The following is a 21,027-nucleotide window of genomic DNA, read 5'->3' as shown; positions in this document are numbered from 1 at the left end:
CTAAAGTACCAAAAAAACATTTTTACAGTATGCAAAAAAATTAAGATATGCAAAAAAAATTAAGATAAGAATACTCTTAAATAACTTTTTTGGTATAGAAAGCAGTTCTACCGCATCGAGATATTCCGTAATCAAATCAAATCAAATCATTTTTTTTATTCCAAATAGGTTCTTTACAGAGCACTTTTTGAATGTCAATACAACTACGTATAAAAATCAATATATTTGTACGGATTTTTTAGGACGAAAAGCTATAAAATGTATAAACGGAACAAAAATTCAGCAAATCTCCAATCCCTAGCTACTACGGTTCAAAACTTATATCAGCGTGGTACGTTTATATAGTAGTTGATTTTCGGCACCGATTGACTTCTAATGCAATGACAATAGTGAAATGATTGTATATCTCGATTGGCTCTACTTAGATATTGCGTCAAAAGTTAAAGAATTCGTATAGATATCATTAAATAAAATATAATCATTATGTATTATATAGACGTAAAAATTGTATAAATGGCTTCATTCCTTAACGGACCCTGGCCATCCTACTTAAAGAGGCCTGGACTCCATTCCTCAAATTTGGATTAGGTTTAATAAAAAAATACACAATATAAGTGGCCAAATCTAGTCGATTGTTTTCTAACATAAGGCTTCCAACAACACAAGTATGTTTATGACTAATATCATCTATTGATAGTAGTCGAAACTACGTGTCCTCCAAAAAAAAATAAGCATTTTTAGATGAAATAGTTCAAAATTTAAAAAACGTTTTGCTAAAATTAATAAGCCAATTTTACAAAACAAATATTGCTAATGCAACTTCTGATAACATTTGTCATCGCAGCAATCGGCGCCGAAAACCGGCATCTATGTAAACGTTCCCTCCGGTATATTTTTGAATTGAGTCTATCGTTAATTGGTCCCCGGTGCTTTTCATTATAACCCAGTGCTTCACCCCGAAAACCCCTTCGCTTCGCACTATGGGTTCTTCCTTACCCCCGAACAACCCCATTTCTAAGATGTCGTTGGTTTCTTTCTTTGTTAATACTGGTGTTCTGTGAATATTATTTATTAAATTTACTTTTATTATTCAAAGAGTATACTTATTTAATATTAAAAAGAAGTAGATTTAAAAAATGGTTACTAATAAAAGTTTGTGAGTGTCATATGAGACGACGACGGCAGCCCATGTACATCTGTAATCAATCCCAGATAGGATTAGATATTCTTACTTATACCTTATAACAGCAGTGTTAGGCGCTGCTGTGTTCCGTTTTGAAGGGTGTGGTAAGGGAGACATACTTTTCCGAGGCGTTCCAGCTTAGTCCTCAGGGGTAGCGGCGCATCTGTGGCCGACCTCAGGTAGGAATATCTAATCCTATCTGGGGTTGATTACAGATGTCCATGGGCGGCAGTAGCCACTAACCATCAGGTGGACTGCATGCTCGTCTGCTATTCCTATATTATATAAAAAAAACAAAATCGACTTCTTTCTAATATTACTACGAATATTCTCCATTATTCACAGAACACCTTCCCCGCCATAGTTTCTGTTCTAACATTTCTCCATAGGAGGCTTCCCCGCGCGGGTTGTTGGTTGACTTGTGCTAATACCCTGGTAACATGGCTTTGTGTGTTGGCATTGGCGCCAGACATTTGTGCAAATGTTTGGACATATATTTGAAGAAATTTAAGACGAAAGTTTGACGGACTTGTATCGTGAAGCGGTTCAGCGTGTGTGTGTGCGGGTGTGTGCTGACTTACATATGAGGCGAGCTTAGTGCTCAGGAGTGACGTGTGATCGGCTTCAGGTGGAACCTGATCTGTATAGAGTTGGTTACAGATGTGTATTGGTGGCAGTTAGAATTACCACTGCAAGATCATTCGCTACCTCAATCTTATTAAAAACTGTATTTGCCATCAAAGCTACATATTTGTAGCAAGCTGGACAAACATTCGACAAACGCTTTGGTGCACAAAAAAGAAATGGAGATGCAAATGTATTGTCATTTCAAATATGTGTTCAAACATTGGCTCAAACCTTTTCCACACATCGACTAGGTTTTCGTATTGTCTGGCGCTGGCGAGCTAAGTAAGCTAAACTAGTTCTAATTTAAGATGTATAATAATTGTTTTAATTTTATGCCTAAGTTTAAGTTGTATCTACTAAAATTTAATGTGTATGTAGCTAATGGTAAGTGACCACTGGCCAAGGACATCTGTTATCATATTTAAACAAGAATTCCTATCAGAAGTCGGTCATAGAAGTGTAGCGTCTTTAAACGCAGTGAGAAGTCTTACTTCTTATAAATTCGAATTATAAGGGTAAATTCCTCAAAAACGACGATTTATTACCAAAAGTTGTAGAATTACAAATATTTTATTATTTATACACTACCATTTTGTAAATATGGGTGAATATAATTTAAAATGGATGTTTTATTTATTCTCATAACAAAATCGATCTTTTACTAAAAAGTAAGTTACCTGAACAAATTTTGATTTGAAATTGAAACTTAAAAAAAATATTTCAAGAAATCGTCACGAGATTAAACATTTATATAAGGTGTACTTACAATAAATGTTTTTGTTTTAATATTTATCAAATACCTTTATTCCATATATCATGAATTCATGACAATCTTGAACCAACATATAATGCAAATGGATCGTAATATCGGCATTAAATAAATACATTAGATTTATACATTAAATACATTAATATGGATTATATTAAAAGGTTTTAAAAACAAACTTATTAATAACATTATGTATTTTTTCGTATTTATCAAAAAACTATTTCATTTCATATTTTTATTCATTCCACATATGAATGTGGAATGAATAAAAAATAATTGGTCCGCCATTTTGGATTAAGATGTCAGTAATGTATTGTCATCCAAACCAATGTAGGCAAAATTTTAGCTCAATTTGAGCTTAAACAGCTTAACTTACCTTTTCTCATAGTGTTTTCCTTCACCGTTAAAGCAAATTTAATTTCTAATACGCACATAACTAAAAATCAGAAGTGCGTGACATTTGAACCTCGGACCCCTCTATCTATATCTATCTATAATCTTAAGTACTTTATTAAAATCGATCTAAGAACTCTTCACCTGAATCAATTCAGTGATTCATTCACCCATTCATTCGTCCGGCCATCTCACCGGACGTCCAGTTATTATAACAAGATTTGACCCACAAAAGATTCGTGCCCTACGCGCTAGGGAAGGGATTGTGTCGATAAAGACGCACGTGACCGCGCCACACTTATTGGTGTTAGCGACATCTAGTGAGAGCGAGTATTGTGTCGATAATAAATAATGCGCACGTGACCAAGACACACTTATTGGTTTTAGCGACATCTAGGGAAAAGCAAAGATTTATCGATAAGTTAAAATATTTATTAGTGTGGTTTGATTTGAGCGGCACTACAGACACATCTGTTTCTGTTATAACAGCAGTGTTAAGCGCTGTTGTGTGCTCGTTTGAAACGTGGTAGGAGAGTAAAACTTGTAACCTCGTGGAAAGCACACAATCAGAATATAACATTTGTTTTAATCCAAACTTATGGTTTTTGAAATATTAATGTATTGTATGTATTTAAATGTATTATATGTACGTATGTTATGTATGTATGTGTCATTCTTTGTCACGTACAGCACAAACGGCTTGACGGATTAACATATGAGGTGTCGTTGGATTCGTCTCAATTGTGGGAGTGAGCGGCTATATTTTTAAACAATCTGTTTATATTTTTGTTTTATAACAAACCACTAGTTGTCATTAATCATTTTTGTGTGACAAACAATCCGACGAAAGCTTTCAAAGCTTTTAAAGCCACATCATAAAAGTAGCTTAAGCGTCGCCAATATAAAAGTTTATGTGAAGCCTTAAAGCTCGGGTTCGTCGATCTCTACATGAAGCTTTAAGCTCTTAAGCTAGATTTATTCGTCTCGGTCGAACTAAATGTTAGCTAGACTTTAGTTTTAGGCTTTAAATCAATGTCTTTTTATGTTTTTCAAAATCCTGTCATTTCGATGCCTCTGACGACTTATTATTACAAATACATTTCCCTCTGTTTGTCTATGTCAATTTATTTAATTACAATTATTAAATATATGAAATTTAAAGTAAAATGTAATAAATCAAGAATTTAAAAAATAAAAACTTATTGTATTATGTTTCATAATCTTCATATATAACTTTATAATCTTTGCTTTAATGTATTTTATCGCAATTTTAGTGTAATTTTAGAAACCTTTTTTTTGTTTACACAATCTTCGTTGTCTACTCATCACTGTCCCCTGCTGAGCACGGGTCTCCTCTCAGAAAGAGGATTAGGCCATAGTCCACCGCGCTGACCAAATGCGTATTGGTAGACATCACATACCTTTGACAGCTGTTTTTTTTTGTTTTTAAGAACTGTTAGGCATATGTTTCCTCGCGATTATTTCCCTTCGCCGTTTAAGCAAGTGATAATTAATTTGTAATACGCACATAATTGAAAAATCAGAGCGTGCCTGGGATTTGAACATCGGACCCCTCGACTAAAAGGCCGAGTATCTTAACCACTAGGCTATCAATGTTATTTTTATTAGAACATAAACTTAAAAAAAATCTGTGTCTGTGTATGCGCTTATTTTGATAATTAGGTACTGAACCGATTTTAACGTAATTATGACGAAACGATTGCAATAGCACGTCATATAGTCTACATTTAGCAGCAAAAATATTTAGGGTTTCTTCTTAAAACTCAAAAAACCGTCACCCAGTATACACTTCTATAACAAAAATAAAAATGGGCGTATCATAAAACCGAAAAACATTTTGCAAATAACAAACATTTCTGAAATACCTTACGGAATGCCTACGGGTTTATTTCTTATTCATTGTGCCCCAATTTACCCCAAGCCACCCCTATGCCCGGAGGGTAGAAATGCCATTTGCGAAGTCCCTATAGCCGTAATATACTTCTAAGTTTCATAAGCTTCTGTCTTGGGTTTGAGTCCCATGCGATGTTTTTTTCAATTAAGTCTGTTTTCTTTTTTTTTTTCTTTATACAGTGCTAGATGAGCTAGAATTGTAAAGTTAATTCCAATTGTAATTTATTTTACAATTTAAATCATAAACAGAAGTTTAATAATAGAAATTGAAAATAAATAGAAATTGTAATGCAAATTGCGTGGAAACTCTATTTTAAATGGCGGCGGTCACATATTCCCGCTTAAAGTCTGTGGAACAAAGATGTGGCTGAAAAACAGCGCTGCACAGAGCCCTGACTCTGTGTCAGCAAACGCTGAGCCACCTCCTTTTGCCTCTACAATGTTTGTTACATAGATTAGTAAAGATACTTCGCCGCCTTGAAATTGAATGAAGCCACAAACGGCTTATTTTAGTAAGTTCTTTTTTTGAATTATTGACAAATAAAAAAAATTTTAGAGAAAATTTACGAATAAATAACTAATACTGCGTAATTTACGTAATAAATAAATAATTTTTCAAATATTTTAGGGACATTTTAGCACGGAGACGCGGCAATACTTTTTTACGCAACTATTTCAATTCTCAAAACTGGGTACTTTTTCTTGTTAGGAGTGAGTAATCTTTACTAATCTATGGTTTGTTATATTTTTTTTTGTAAAATCTGTAGAATCTTGTAAATTGAGGCAATAAAGTATATTATTATTATTATTAATAATATTTACTGATCAATGAATTTATTCGAAATGCGTTGATACCTTAGTTGTCGATATTCAGCCTTAATTGGGGGTCTAAAGTTCGAATACACCTCTGATGAATATACTCGTACATGCGTATTAGAAATTAATGATTACTTGCTATAAAGGTGAAGAAAAATATTTTCAAAAATGTGTCAAATGCACTTTTCTAGGATATTTTTATATAGATAACTAGCTGACCCGGCAAACGTTGTGTTGCCATATAAATAAAAAAATGTTAAGGGTGAACAACCCTTATCACTTAGGGGTATGAAAAATAGCTAGTAGCCGATTCTCAGACCTAATGAATATGCATATAGGATTTGGTAAAAATCGGTAAAGCCGTTTCGGAGGAGTACGGTAACTAACATTGTGATACGAGAATTTTATATATAAGATAGAAAATTTCAATACAATTAAATTATTCTAAATTATAATTTATTTTTGTTACAAAATTCAATTGAATTTTATTTTAATAGAAATTATCAAGGGCATAATTGAATTTTATTTTAGAGTAGTTGCTCTAAAATAAAATGCAATTATTCCAAATTTCACTTCAATTATTTTAAATTATATTCCAATTAATCTAAATTACATTTGAATTTATAAAAATTAGAATTCAAATATTCTAAATTTCACTTCGAATATTTTAAATTACATTTCAATTAATCTAAATTACATTTGAATTTATAAAAATTAGAATTCAAATATTCAAATTTCACTTCGAATATTTTAAATTACATTTCAATTAATCTATATTACATTTGAAATTTTAAAAATTAGAATTCAAATATTCTAAAATCACTTCAATTATTCTAAATTACAATTCACAACGACTTTAATCTTCACTATATTGGACTCCTTTGCTTCTTCCACTTTTATCGACATCGAAAATTACAATTCACAAGTAATTTAATCTTCAGTATACATATTGCTCCTTTGCTCCCTTCCACGTTTTATCGACATCGATAGATCATAATGAACATCACTACGTCCAAATCTTACTACGATGACAGAGTATGATATATATCCATGTGAACGTTTACGACGGATGGACAAACTGTTTTTATTATAGTTAGCACTTACTTCCTTTTTATATTAAGTTTGAAAGAAGAATGTATACTAGTTTATGTCTCCGGTTTTGTTTGGTGGCCGTTTTTTATAGAAGCAACGAGCATGCAGTCCACCTGATCAAACCCAGATACGATTAGATTCTTATCGCAGGTCGGGCACAAATGCGCCGTTACCCTTGAGGACTAAGCTGGAATGCCTCGGAAAAATAGGTCTCCCTTCAAACCAGAACACAGCAGCACTTAACACTGCTGTTATAACAGAAATCCGTGTGACGGTGGTGCCGCTTGAGTTGAACCACAAAGGGTTCTAACCTTCATTGTTGAAATAATTTAATTTGTTCTAAAACATTTTATTCGAAAAATAGTTAGGGGCCTCCTCCGTTGCCCCAGGTCCACAACACCTTCAAGTCCGGCCCTGTATTTTCTGTAAGATATGCAACCTCACGTCTCTAGAGGCAGCCATCTTGACTTCTGTTATGTAAATAATTATGTAACTAAACTACTCAGTATGTAATTTACTGCCGTATTCATCTTCAACCCATCACTGTCCCACTGCTGGGCACGTGTCTCAGAATGAGGATTAGGCCATAGTCCACCGCGCTGGATAAGTGCGTATTAGGTATGTGAACCTTTGTAGTAGTTCCGGGTCTAGAATAGGACTACGGTATGCCTGTCGTAAGGCGACTAGAAGGGAGCTTCCGGGGTTGCGGGCGGCAAGAGTGGGAGCTCAAACCGTCCAGTATGCTCCGTCATGTATACTCCGGTTGTGTTCCGTTGGAGATCCCGGAGTTCAACAAGCGCTGAGGACGGCCACCGGGGGGGTTTTAGTGCGGTAAAAATCCCACATAACCCGGCGTCGCTCCCACGTCGTCGGGTACCTTTTGAAGGTTTCCCCCTCGAAAAGAAAAAAAAAGGTATGTGAACCTTTGAGAAGTTTTTATAAAATCCATCGATGTTTTCCTTCACCGTTAGAGCAAATGATAATTAATTTGCCACTTTCAACTTATTTAAAAGCCTAGCGTTAGGCTAGCGTTTAGCCATTCTAAGTTTAGCGAGGAAGTGCAGTCAAAGGGAGCCTGAACAGTTATTGTATTGTCTAAGGAACGTGCGTGCTTTGACGACGTACACTTGAGGACAGGATAAGTAACGTCGTTTTGAATAAATTATATTAATACGACTACATTTATACTTATTACTATTTACTTTATAAGGTTGTAAAACAATCTGTGGTTCGAGTCCGGCATCGCCACACCTATTTCTGTTATAACAGCAGTGTAGCGCTGCTGTTCTGGTTTGAAGTGTGGTAAGAGACATACTTGTCCGAGACGTTCCAGCTTAATCCTCAGGCGTAGCACCGCGTCTATGGTCGACCTCAAGAACTCTAATATTATCAGGGGCTAATTACAAAGGTTCATGGGTAGTATTTGAAGGTGGTAGAGCCCTTGTGGTTTGACTCCGGAGGCTCCACCGTCACACCTATTTCTGCCTACTAACAGCAGTGTTAGACGCTGCTGTGTTCCGTTTTGGAGACTGTGGTAAGGGACGAATACTTTTCCGAGGATTTCCAGCTTAGTCCTCAGGGGTAGCGGCGCATCTGTGACCGACCTCAGGTAGTAGACCTCAGACCGAATATCTAATCCTATCTGGGGTTGATTACAGATGTCCATGGGCGGCAATGGCCTCTTACCATCAGATGGACTGCATGCTCGTTTGGTACTGTTTAAAAAAAGGCAGAAATAGAGATGACGTTACCTGTGGAGTGTACCAAAAAGTTCTAACTTTTAATATAAGTGAAACTATTACGACCTAAGAAAACCGATCAGACTAAGCTAGACATTTAGCACCATTCTAAGTTAGCGAGGAAGTGCAGTCAAAGGGAGCCTGAACAGTTATTGTATTGTCTAAGGAACGTGCGTGCTTTACGAGGTACACTTGAGGACAGGATAAGTCACGTCGTCTTGAATAAAAGATGCTAAAATAATTGGCAAAGTGCGACTTGAACTCGAACACGGAGGGTTCCGTACCACAACTTTTTATTTTTTTTTATTTTTAGTTCTTGTTGTTATGGCGACCACCATTATACATATTCTGTGAAACTTGAAAATTTTGGTGTTACGGAACCCTCCATGTCCGATTGACTCACACTTGTCAAATCAAATCGAATCATTTTTTAAATTCTAAATAGGTTTTTACAGAGCACTTTTTGAATGTCAATACATCTACTTCGTCAATTATATCCAATATTTTTTTTATTATATTTGCTAGCTGTAATGTGTGTATTCATAAAACAATATTGGCGCCACCTCACATACCAAGTGTACAATTTCAATTAATTCCGCTCCACTATTACATACGATGACGCAAGATGCTGATCAATTTATTCGCCATAAATTTATCACTTTACGATGTTCTGCAGTGCCATAAATTCACGTTACATGCATGCATGCTCCGAATGCATTGATGCAATGCGCTAAATATTTCTGTCGGCTATTACTGTTCCACTGCTGGGCACGGGTCTCCTCTCAGTATAAGGATTAAGTCGTAGTCTGCCGCACTGGACAAGTGCAAATTGGTAGACTTTTTTTTTATAATATAGTAGTAGCAGACGAGCGTACAGTCCACCTGATGGTAAGTGGGCGGCAGCCCATGGATATCTGTAATCAACCCCAGATAGGATTAGATATTCCTACCTGAGGTCGGCCACTGATGCGCCGCTACCCCTGAGGACTAAGTTGGAACGCCTCGGAAAAGTCTGTCTCCCTTATCCTATCCTTCAAACCGGAACACAGCAGCGTCTAACATTGCTGTTATTAGGTAGAAATAGGTGTCACTTAACATACCTTTGAAAACTTTTTTTTAAATTTCTCAGTTATGCGGGTTTCCTCACGATGTTTTCATTCGCCGTTTAAGCAAGTGATAATTAAATTCTAATACGCACATAACTTTGAACAATCAGAGCCTGGGGTCTTTGAACGAGAAGTTTCTTAAGTACTAGATCGTTATATCATCATCATCATTATCATCAACCCATTACTGTCCCACTGCTGGGCACAGGTCTCCTCTCAGAATGAGAAGGATTAGGCCATAGTCCACCGCGCTGGCCAAGTGCGTATTGGTAGACTTCACATTTGAGACTTTTTTTATAAATCTCTCAGGTATGCAGGTTTCCTCACGATCGTTACATACTGGGACGTAAGCCTCGGATCCCCGAATCAGAGTTTCTTAACCACTATATTGCTACCTAAGCTTCAATTACTGCCAAAAAACGTCAAAAATATAGATAGCAACATAGTTTTCCATATTTGAGCCTAACGATAAAACAAACCTGACGGAAAGCAGTCACCGTCGCCTGGACATTTGCAACACCAGTGTCGCCAATGCATCGCCGGCTTTGAAGGAGAGCTTTTTTGCACCTTTTTGAAGAGCCCCATGTCAAACTCGTTTGTCAATTTGAATTTAAATTCGCACAATAATTGATATGGACGTAACCAGATTGCAGCCAACTCGATAACAGTATGGCACTGAGTTTTATTGGATTTTTCATAGCATGCGATGGAAATTCAATTTAGCAACTTTTAGATTTTTTTTTGGGCGAAATAAAATGAATAAAAGCTTTTCTGTTTTTATAAATAATGTTTTACGGCAATTTCGTCTAACTTATTTTATTGTTTTATGGTATTCAAACTCTTTTTAGGGTTCCGTACCCACAAGGTAAAAACGGAACCCTATTTCTAAGCTTCTGTCTGTCTGTCCGTCTGTCACAAGGCTCTATCTCTTGAACTGTAATAAGACACTTGATTTTTTTACAGAGTATGTATAATGGTGGCCGCTATAACAACAAATATTAAAAATAAAAGTTGAAAATAGATGAGGGTCAAAATAGCCTTTTAAGTAACCGCTATTTTTCAACGTTCTTCGCTTTATCTATTGAAGACAGGTAGACGAATTCAAATTCAAATCTCATTTATTCAAAATTCAGTTCAAATTATCACAATGAATTGACTTCTAATAGCAAATACTAGAAATAGATAATAAACGAAAATTTATTGATACGGAACCGTCAATGTGCGAGTATTACTTTCTGTTTATGGATACTCTGTCTATTTCTTTTTCTTGTCAATGTTATCCTGTCAAACTTTCTTCGGCAAAAACTATGCGTTACAAACTTTACAATTATAATAACTGAAACTTTTTGTATCTACTTTTTTGACATATTTTCTCGATTTTTTGTGTCGACGATACATTTTCTGTCCAGCGGTGTACGTTAGCGCGACTGAGTGGCACTCAAGCTCTTTCAGTCTTTGACACGAGAGAGCTTGCTACCACAGGGTTAAATGTCTTTCAACCCTCCCACCCCCAGCTTCTTTATCGAGAATATAGCCTTTGAGACAGTACAATCTACATAAATATTCCAAATATTCCCCAGAAGATAAAATCACAGACAGCGAGTTTAAACAGGTAATTAAAAAACAAGTTTTTTTTTGTAATATAGGAATTGCAGACGAGCATGCAGTCCACCTGATGGTAAGTGGCTATTGCCGCCCATGGACATCTGTGATCAACCCCAGACAGGGTTAGACATTCCTACCTGAGGTCGGCCACAGATGCGCCGCTACCCCTGAGGACTAAGATGAAACGCCTCGGAAAAGTATGTCTCCCTTACCACACCCTTCAAAACGGAACACAGCAGCGGCTAACACTGCTGTTGTGAGGCAGAAATAGGTGTGGCGGTGGTGCCGCCGGAGTCGAACCACAGAGGGTTCTACCACCTTCAGTACCTGGTAATTGCCTACTGTCGTATGAACATCTGTAATCAACCCCAGATAAGATTAGTCCCTCTGAGTGTGGCAACAGACGCGCCGCTACCCCTGAGGACTAACACTACTGTTATTAAGCTGAGATAGGTGTGAACCCCAGATAAGACAACTTGAGTTTGACAACAAATGCTTTGCTATCCCTGAAGACTGAGTTACAAAGCTTCGAATAAGTATGTCTCTTACCACACTTCAAACCAGAACACAGCAGCGCTACACTGCTGTTATAACAGAAACAGGTGTGGTGGTGCCACCACACTATCTTCGAGACAGTAGATCTGTATAAATAATATTGGATTGCTAATTTCAAAATAATATTTTTTTATTGTAATCACGATCTCTCAGTAACAACGTTTAAACAAGTCATTCAACAAATTGAAATGAAATGAAATGAAATATATTTATTTTGTATAGGCCAACGGCGGCACTTACAAAATGTCAGTAACAATATTTTCTTATACTATTACCGGATCGGAACGGAATTCTTTGTAAACTAGTAATTGTTATGAAAACTAAAACCGACTGCTTAACAGTATATCCTATGTCACTCCCACAATTTAGACGAATCCAACGACACCTCATATGTTAATCCGTCAAGCCGTAAGCTGCAGCGTGACAAAGAATGAGACATACATACACACGCTCGAACATTACCCTCCGTCGGGCAAAATTTTGAAAAGTAGAAAAATAAGCTTACTTCATAGCAAATCGTCCGTAGATAATAAAAATGGGATACAATAGAAGAATATACTTCCAAAAACCGTAAGTGACATCGTAAAATTCCGTAACATACCGTACCCGAACTATTATGCTGTAATAGACCCTATCGAAGGGTCTATGGGTGTTGAAGGTACCATTGATAAAGTATCCCATCCTTTTCCCATAGGAGTGATTCGGGATACATATAGATACACATGGTATAGTCCGCGTAAAACTCCTAGTCCGCTCTGAATATAGAAATGAATCGCGTCGCATGGCAAATTGTATGACTACTCCTGCTCGCAACTTCAGAGCGGACTAGCAGTTTGGCGCGGACTATACAAAAAAGATAAAAAAATAAAAAAGAAACGGTCATATTCGGATATTCGTTTATCTTATATAATAAATTCTCGTGTCACAATGTTAGTTACCGTACTCCTCCGAAACGGCTTTGCCGATTTTCACCAAATTGTATATGCATATCCAGTAGGTCTGAGATTCAGCTACTATCTATTTTTCATACCCCTAAGTGATAAGGGTTGTTCACCCTTAACACTTTTTTATTTATATGGCAACAACGTTTGCCGGGTCAGCTAGTTTCTATATAAATAGCTAAAATTGAATTGGACAGGTTGCCTGGGATTTGAACCTCAGACCCCTCGATCAACAGGCCGAGTTTCTTAACCACTAGGCTACCACTGCTTATTTCAGTACTTTGTTTTTGAAGTATGTAAAGATTTTCAAAACCTCCCTTAAAGTCCAAGGGTACATATAATTTAAGATCATTTAATTTTGCAATACGGAGGGGTGAATTCTTATGGCTGCCGCGCCCTGCGAAGTTTTTTTATTTCACCCTTGTGGCTAGTGGTGGAGTATCACGTTCCGTTTTAAGGGTTTATTTTTAAATTACTTTCCAGAATTTTGCAAAAATACTATTACCGTGAAGGCAGATTTTAGGTTCGATTCTCGGTTAAGCAAACATCAATATATTAATAATAATGTAGATTATGTTCTGGTTAAATACGCTCGTTATTCATATTCAATCCATCTAATGTTTTGTCTGCCAAAGATTTACGTTTTTCCGATGCCAAAGATTACGATTTACATTTTCTCCCTTCTAGAATTCTTCAAATTTTGAAATAAATAGATGGTTTAGTGTTCTAAAATCAGCCTTACAATTAAGAGGTCCCAGGTTTGAGTCCTAGGCAACTCGATTTCAAAATGTATGTGCATATTAGAAATAATTTATCACATGCAGGGGGTTATGGTGAAGGGAAACCTGCATAACTAAGAAATCTTAAAAAAAAATTCTCAAGGATATGTGAAGTCTACCAATACGCACTTGGCCAGCGCGGTGAACTATGACCGAAACACTTCTCACTCTGAGAGGAGATCCGTGCCCAGCAGTGGGACAGTGATGGGTCGATGACGATATAAGTTGCCCAATAGTAGAGCCACTGCCTTTAAGAATTCCATAGCTTACTGAAAGTTTTTCTAACATTTGTTACAAATCAGTAATACTTTAATGAAAAAAGTTCCGGCCACATCATAAAACTTCCACGAAATTAAATTACCCGAATACATCAATAATTTGCATATTATGAGGGAAATTCTGAAAGTACTGTGAATTATAGAGGGGAGAGGATGTCTAAATGTAGTAGAACTCAGTGGGTCGACACCGACACCACCGCCACACCTATTTCTGTTATAACGGCAGTGTAGCGCTGCTGTGTTCTGTACCCTTACCATGAGTTTTTACGTCTAGACATATATGACTGTTTTGGTATTTGTTTACGTATTTGCCCATACAATTTCCAATCACCGCCCCTGGCGGATTGTATCAGAACTATAGTATCAGTAACGTAACATTAAATGTCTAAATTGACAAAATGGCGCGTTATGTTTTGTTTCTCTTTATTGCGAACATGTGAGGCAGAAAAAAAGACTTGAGCACTTCCTTATTGTTACGTTTACTCACTGTACTGAAGCAAACGGAACAGAATAATAGATTGAGTAAACGTAAAGTAAAATTGTGTCATGTTTTGAAAACTCATGGTAAGGGTACTGATTTGAAGTATGGTAAGAGACATACTTTTCCGAGGCTCCAGCTTAGTCCTCAGGAGTAGCGGCGCATCCGTCTATCCTCGGGTAGAACTCTAATCTTATTTGGGATTGATTACAGATGTCTATGGCCGGCAGACACTTGCTATCAGGTGGACTATATGCTGGTCTACACTAATATTATAAAGAGGAAAACTTTGTTTGTTTGTTTGTTTGTTGTTTGTAATGAATAGGCTCAAAAACTACTGGACCGATTTTAAAAATTCTTTCATCATTCGAAAGCTACATTATCCACGAGTAACATAGGCTATATTTTATATGAAATATATTTGATATTTGATTTTGAGGCGGTACAAACTTTGCCGGGTCAGCTAGTCTGTTATATTATAAAAAAAACATGGCCATTTACGCACACTAGAAAATACCCTATATAATAGATAGGGTCTCACAAGAATACTTAACCTCGACTTAAATAGATCGCCCCATTGACCGACTTTAATAAATTATACGCCCATCGATCCCTTTTGTACTATTTTAAGGTTTTTAATTAGGAATAGTTAAGACAAGACTGTGTTTTTATAAGAGGCGTTTCAATTTAGTCTTAGTATTTTTTTTATAAAGTAGGAGTAGCAGACGAGCATGCAGCCCAGATGGTAAGTGGTTACTGCCGCCCATGGACATCTGTAATCAACCCCAGAGAGGATTAGATATTCCTACCTGAGGTCGGTCACAGATGTGGACTACCCCTGAGGACTAAGCTGGAACGCCTCGGAAAAGTCTGTCTCCCTTACCACACCCTTCAAACCGGAACACAGCAGCGCCTAGTTACACATTACTTATGGCATTACTTGTAATCAACTTCCGAAAAGATATCAATCCTATCCTGGATTGATTACAGCTTCATTCTTATCATAACAAAAAATCTATTGTAAAGTAATTGCATTCTAAAATCAAAATTTAAAAGGAATGCAATTTCACTGTGATTTCGTTTGAAGTGCCGACAAGATGGCGTCGTTTCCGGCGCAGTGCGCGTCTGGCAGCCATCCGGTGCGGACGTCTGTACTTTTGGGAATTAATTTTCTATTCGCTATGAACAAGGGATTTATCTTCAATGTTTTTGAAGATGGTAGATTTTTTTTAAATTTATTATCAATGTATCTGTGGCCGACCTCAGGGCTTTTATCTTATCTGGCTCTGATAACAGATGTCAATTGGTGGCAGTAGCCTTTTACCATAAGGTGGACTGCTTGTTCCATGCCTATTTCCATATTAGGTACATAAAAAACCTTATTTACATGCATAAACTTAAAAGAGAGCACTGAACTGCTGTTATAAGACAGTAATAAGTATGGCGGTGGTGACACATTCGAACCAATAAGAATTATACCACCTTTTTATTTGCCACCATCATACCAAAATACCTAAATAATATTATTATCACAAGTTTTTAAAACAAGGGTAAATCCAAATAAGTGTTAAAATCTCTAAATCTTTACAAAATACAAATAAAACGTCCCTAAGTGAGAAAGAAACCCCATTGATCCCTTAAAACCCCTATTGTGGTTACAAGAGGAATTGGAAAGGTCCATTAGCGCCATTTTCTTAACGCCATATTGAATGCGCGGGAAAAGTTTGCAAATGGCGGTGTGGATGCGTTCAGAAATAGGATTGATTTAGTTACATTTTTAGATATAAACTAGCTGACCCGGCAAACGTTGTGTTGCCATATAAATAAAAAAATGTTAAGGGTGAACAACCCTTATCACTTGGGCGTATGAATAATAGTAGCTGGTTCTCAGACCTACTGAATATGCGTATAAAATTTGGTGAAAATCGGTAAAGCCGTTTCGGAGGAGTACGGTAACTAACATTGTGACATGAGAATTTTATATATAAGAAAAAAAATATTATCTGTAATGTAAAAAATATAATGTAATTTTTTTTAGATATAAGAGTATTATTTTATGTTTTTACTCCTTATGTATAATCCTAACTAATATTGTAAATGCATATATTAGTTTATTTGTTACACATTCACGCCTTAACTACTTAACTAATTTTCATGAAATTTTGTACGTACGTTGTCAGGGGTGCAGAAATGGACATAGGGTAGCTTTTATCCCGAAAACCGTTTCCGAGGCATCGACAAAATTTATATAATTTTCAGTTCATCTCGATAAAGTATTAGAAACTAATATGATATCCTGGTGAGCTTAAGGACAATGTTATCAATTTATTGTATTGTCATCGATTTCTCACCGCGACTCATCACTGTCTTACTGCTGGGCACGGATCTCCTCTCAGAATGAGAAGGCGTAGGACACGTCCACCGAATTGGATAAGTGCGTATTGGTTGACTAATACACCTTAGATTTTTTTTAATAATCTCTAAGGCAAGCAGGTTTCGCGATGTCTTCGTTTATCGTTAAAGCACTTATTAATTTGAAAATCAGGGGCCTGGGATTCGAACCATGGACCCCTTGATTAAGAGGCTGTGAATCAGCCACTCCCCCTGAGGACGAAGCTGGAAAATGCCTCGGATAAGTATGTCTCCCTTACCACACTTCAAACCAGAACACAGCAGCGCTTAACACTGCTGTTACAACAGAAGCAGGTGTGGCGGTGGTGCCGTCAGAGTCGAACCACAGAGGGTTCTACCATCTTCAAAATTATAATAAATATATTACATAATGTATATAATATAACCTGACATTATTTCCTCATAAAACACGCATACTCATATTACAAAGGACTATAATATTACGCTTCAGTGAAAACGTCGCCCATATTCATATCACTGCATTATCATGACATAATTGATTTAACTAATTAGGCGCGGTAATGGCTGACAGGACGCGGCGCCATTTTGCGGAGCGCCGCGGCATGGCGGGCGGAAGTCAATTACTTTCCTTTATTGTTATTAATTACGGATGGATTTGTCTTTGCTAAGATATAATTAGTGTAATCCAAGAGTATTTACAAAGGAATTATTTATTTCTATTATCTGTAAAATAATATTACAAGTAGGATTAATTATTCATTATAGTAAAAGTCTATTTTTCTAAATTTTTAGGGTTCCATATGAAAAAAGAATCGGATGTATTTATTATAAGATCACTCGTGCGTTTGTATGTACTACTGTCACAGCCAACGTTTACTTTTAAGATTTCTCAGGTATGCAGGTTTCCTCACGATGTTTTCCTTCACCGTTTTAGCATGTGGTTTTAGCAACTTGCAACTAATAATTAATTTGTAATACTCACATGACTTTGAAAACTCAGGATTTGCCTGGGATTTGAACCTCGGACCCCTTGATCTAGAGGCCGAGTTTCTTAACCACTATGCTATCACTATTATCAACTACTTACTTGACCCAAATCGGAATAACTTAATGTATATAGCATTTAATTATATAAAGTTGAACTATTTGCGCCAATCAATAATATCGGCGATACGAATATATATCAACTTCAAACAATTACATTGTTCCTACAAGATACCGACGACAGTTGGAGTTGTGGTACAACGAAACATAATTGATTTTGGAGGTGGCATATTACGAGTACGCACATTTATAAAATTAATGTACATGAAGACATTTAATGTAAGTCTGAAATTGTGGAACCTTTTGTGGTTCGACGATAGCACCACCGTCACACCTGTTTCTGTTATAACAGCAGTGTAGCGCTGCTGTTATGGTTTGCAGTGTGGTAAGAGACATACTTAACCGGGGCGTTCCTACGTAGTCCTCTGATAGCGGCGCTTGTGGCCGACCTCAGGTGGGAATATCTAATCCTATCTGGGGTTGATTACAGATGTCCATGGGCGGCAGTAGCCACTTACCATCAGGTGGACTGCATGCTCGTCTGCTACTCCTATATCATAAAAAAATATATATATTCGACAAACATTACCCTCCGCTGTCCGGGGAACAATTAATTTCCACTAAAAGAATAAGGAAAAGTGACCACTCAAGCACGTAATATAAAATAATGTGTTCTTTTTCTCGCAGTTAATGTTGCACGAATGTTGTGGAGGAAAATGTAGTGTCTAATGTGATTACAGAATTGTGTACACTTACTGTAATTTTGTAGGTGGTAGAAAAAATCGGTTTCAGTTGCGGTAAATAAAACTATAGAGATTTACTAGCTGATCCGGCAAACGTTGTGTTGCCATATAAATAAAAAAATGTTAAGAGGAACAACCCTTATCTCTTAGGGTTATGAAAAATAGATAGTAGCCGATTCTCAGACCTATTATAAAATTTGGTGAAAATCGGTAAAGCCGTTTCGGAGGAGTACGGTCACTAACATTGTGACACGACAATTTTATATATAATATTAGTGAATCCTATGTCCCACTGGGCAAGGGTCTTCTCTCAGAATGAGGATTCGTCCATAGTCCACCGCGCTGGCCAATTATTTGTTGAGAGTAGTTTTTTTAAAGATTTCTTAGGTATGCAGGTTTCCTCACGATGTTTCCCTTCACCGTTAAAGCAAGTGATTATTCATTTCTACAATAATACGCAGATAACTGAAAAATCAGAGAAACCTGTTTTTCTTTACGAGGGGGAAACCTTCAAAAGGTACCCGGCGACGCCGGATTATGTGGGATTTTTACCGCACTAAAACCCCCCGGTAGCCGTCCTCAACGGCAACGGTTTTGGAGCCAACCAAACAAACAAACAAAGTTTTCCTCTTTATAATATTAGTGTAGATATTAAATTAGTAATATTTTTAGTTACCTCGCGGCTCGCACCCTCAGATTAAGGCGCAGAATTCCAAACTATTCTGCCTTTTTATTATGCCGTATCCGCACCGTACGTATTGTAATGTTCTAGGGAGTAATATCACGGTATCGCCCAATTTGGGAATGATGTTATTAATTATTCAACGAAACAGATATCTGACGCCACGCCGGCGGAACGATATCGATATGTGGATATTCCGATATTATTATTTTTTATAATATAGGAGTAGCAGACGAGCATACAGTTCACCTGATGGTGAGCTAATGCCGCCCATGGATATCTTTTATCAACCCCAGATAGGATTAGATTCCTATCTGAGGTCGGCCACAAATCCCCCGCTAACCTTGAGGACTAAGTTGGAATGCCTAGAATGCCTTACCACACCCTTCAAACCAGAACACAGCAGCGCTTAACACTACTGTTATGAGGTAGAAATAGGTGTGGCGGTGGTGCCGCAGGAGACGATACACAAAGTGTTCTACCACCTTCAATTAAAATATTTATGTCCCAATTCGTCTCACTGCTGGGCAGGATAACTGGGATGTCTGGTTCACTATCACCTTCATATCACATATCACCACCATGAGTGGTGGTAGAACTGTGATACGACGGCGGCATCACCGTCACACCTGTTTCTGTTATAAAAGCAGTGTAGCGCTGTTGTGTTACGGTTTGAAGTGTGGTAAGGACATAGTTATCCGAGGCGTTCCAGCTTAGTCCTCAGGCGTTTGTTTTATAATATAGGAGTAGCAGACGAGCATGCAGTCCACCTGATGGTAAGTGGCTACTGCTGTATAAGCATCTGTAATCTAAGCCAGATAAGATTAGATTCCTACATGACGTCAGTCACAGATGCGTCGCTACCTCTGAGGACTAAGTTGGAATGGGTAGCAACCCATCTGTGGCCGATCTCAGATAAGACTCTAATCTTATCTGGGTTTAATCACAGACGTTCTTAGGCGGCAGTAACCATTTGCTACTGGACTGCATGCTCGTCAGCTACTTCTATATAAAAAAATATTGTTTAGATACTTAAAACTTTAGAGTCATGTCCACAGCATACAACCGGGCCGCAGGGCGTGCTCGTTAAGTCTAACAAAGCTACTCGTAGTAGCGTTCACTGTCTATTCGCACGTTACTGTACTTTGTATAGCCCTTACAGGATTTTCGAAGTGGCTAATTTTAGTCGCTGCTCATGAAATCTACAAAAAACAATAAAACAGTGTTAGTCTTGTCATAAACGGCTTAATAGCTTAGTCATTGCTAGTTTAAAGTTGAGTTCTGTTGAGAGAAACAATAAAAATCAATGATAGGCTAGTCAAAAACGGTGTTAACATAGTCATGATGATCATTGATATAATAGTCAAATCATTTAAAATTCATCCTCTGACTCTCCAGGTCCAGAGTTCATATCCTGGACGCATATCTTTGTTAAACTGATTAATTACTATCTTGTGCTTTAAGGAAGAAAGAAAACATTTTGGGTTACCTATTTAGAGTTTGTAAAAGAAAATTTAAAATGTTTGTAGACTGTACTAATCTGCACTTGATCAGAGAGTATATGGCCTAAACTCTTAATTGCGAAGAGAACAGTGCCCAGCAGTGGGCAGCAATTGATGATAATATTAAATCTAATACTAGTCATGTCCACAGCACTCCACCGGGCCGTAGGGCGTGCCCGTTAAGTCTAACAAAGCTAGTAGCTAGTGTCTATTCGCACGCTACTGTACTCTGTATAGCACTTACAGGATTTTCAAAATGACTAATATTAGTATTTGTACAGCCCCTACAGGGTTTTCAAAATGACTAATATTAATAATTGCTTGTGAATACAACTAAAACAATGGCTTTTCAATGATAGATTATTCATAAACAGTGATAGCTTAGCCCTAATCATTGATAGTCTAGTC

At 37.0% G+C, this 21,027-nt stretch overlaps 1 protein-coding gene across 1 annotated transcript in view; it reads left to right on the top strand.

The window, feature by feature from the left end:
- Positions 1–21,027, top strand: part of sli (slit guidance ligand) — a 147,837-nt gene that overhangs the window by 84,949 nt on the left and 41,861 nt on the right. The gene's annotated exons all lie outside the window — the stretch shown is intronic.

This window comes from Epargyreus clarus, unplaced genomic scaffold, assembly GCF_041222505.1.
Source record: "Epargyreus clarus isolate Ecla_fem2 unplaced genomic scaffold, WU_Ecla_fem_2.2 ptg000025l, whole genome shotgun sequence".
Lineage (NCBI taxonomy): Eukaryota > Metazoa > Arthropoda > Insecta > Lepidoptera > Hesperiidae > Epargyreus > Epargyreus clarus.
This window is presented reverse-complemented; position numbering and strand designations above follow the sequence as displayed.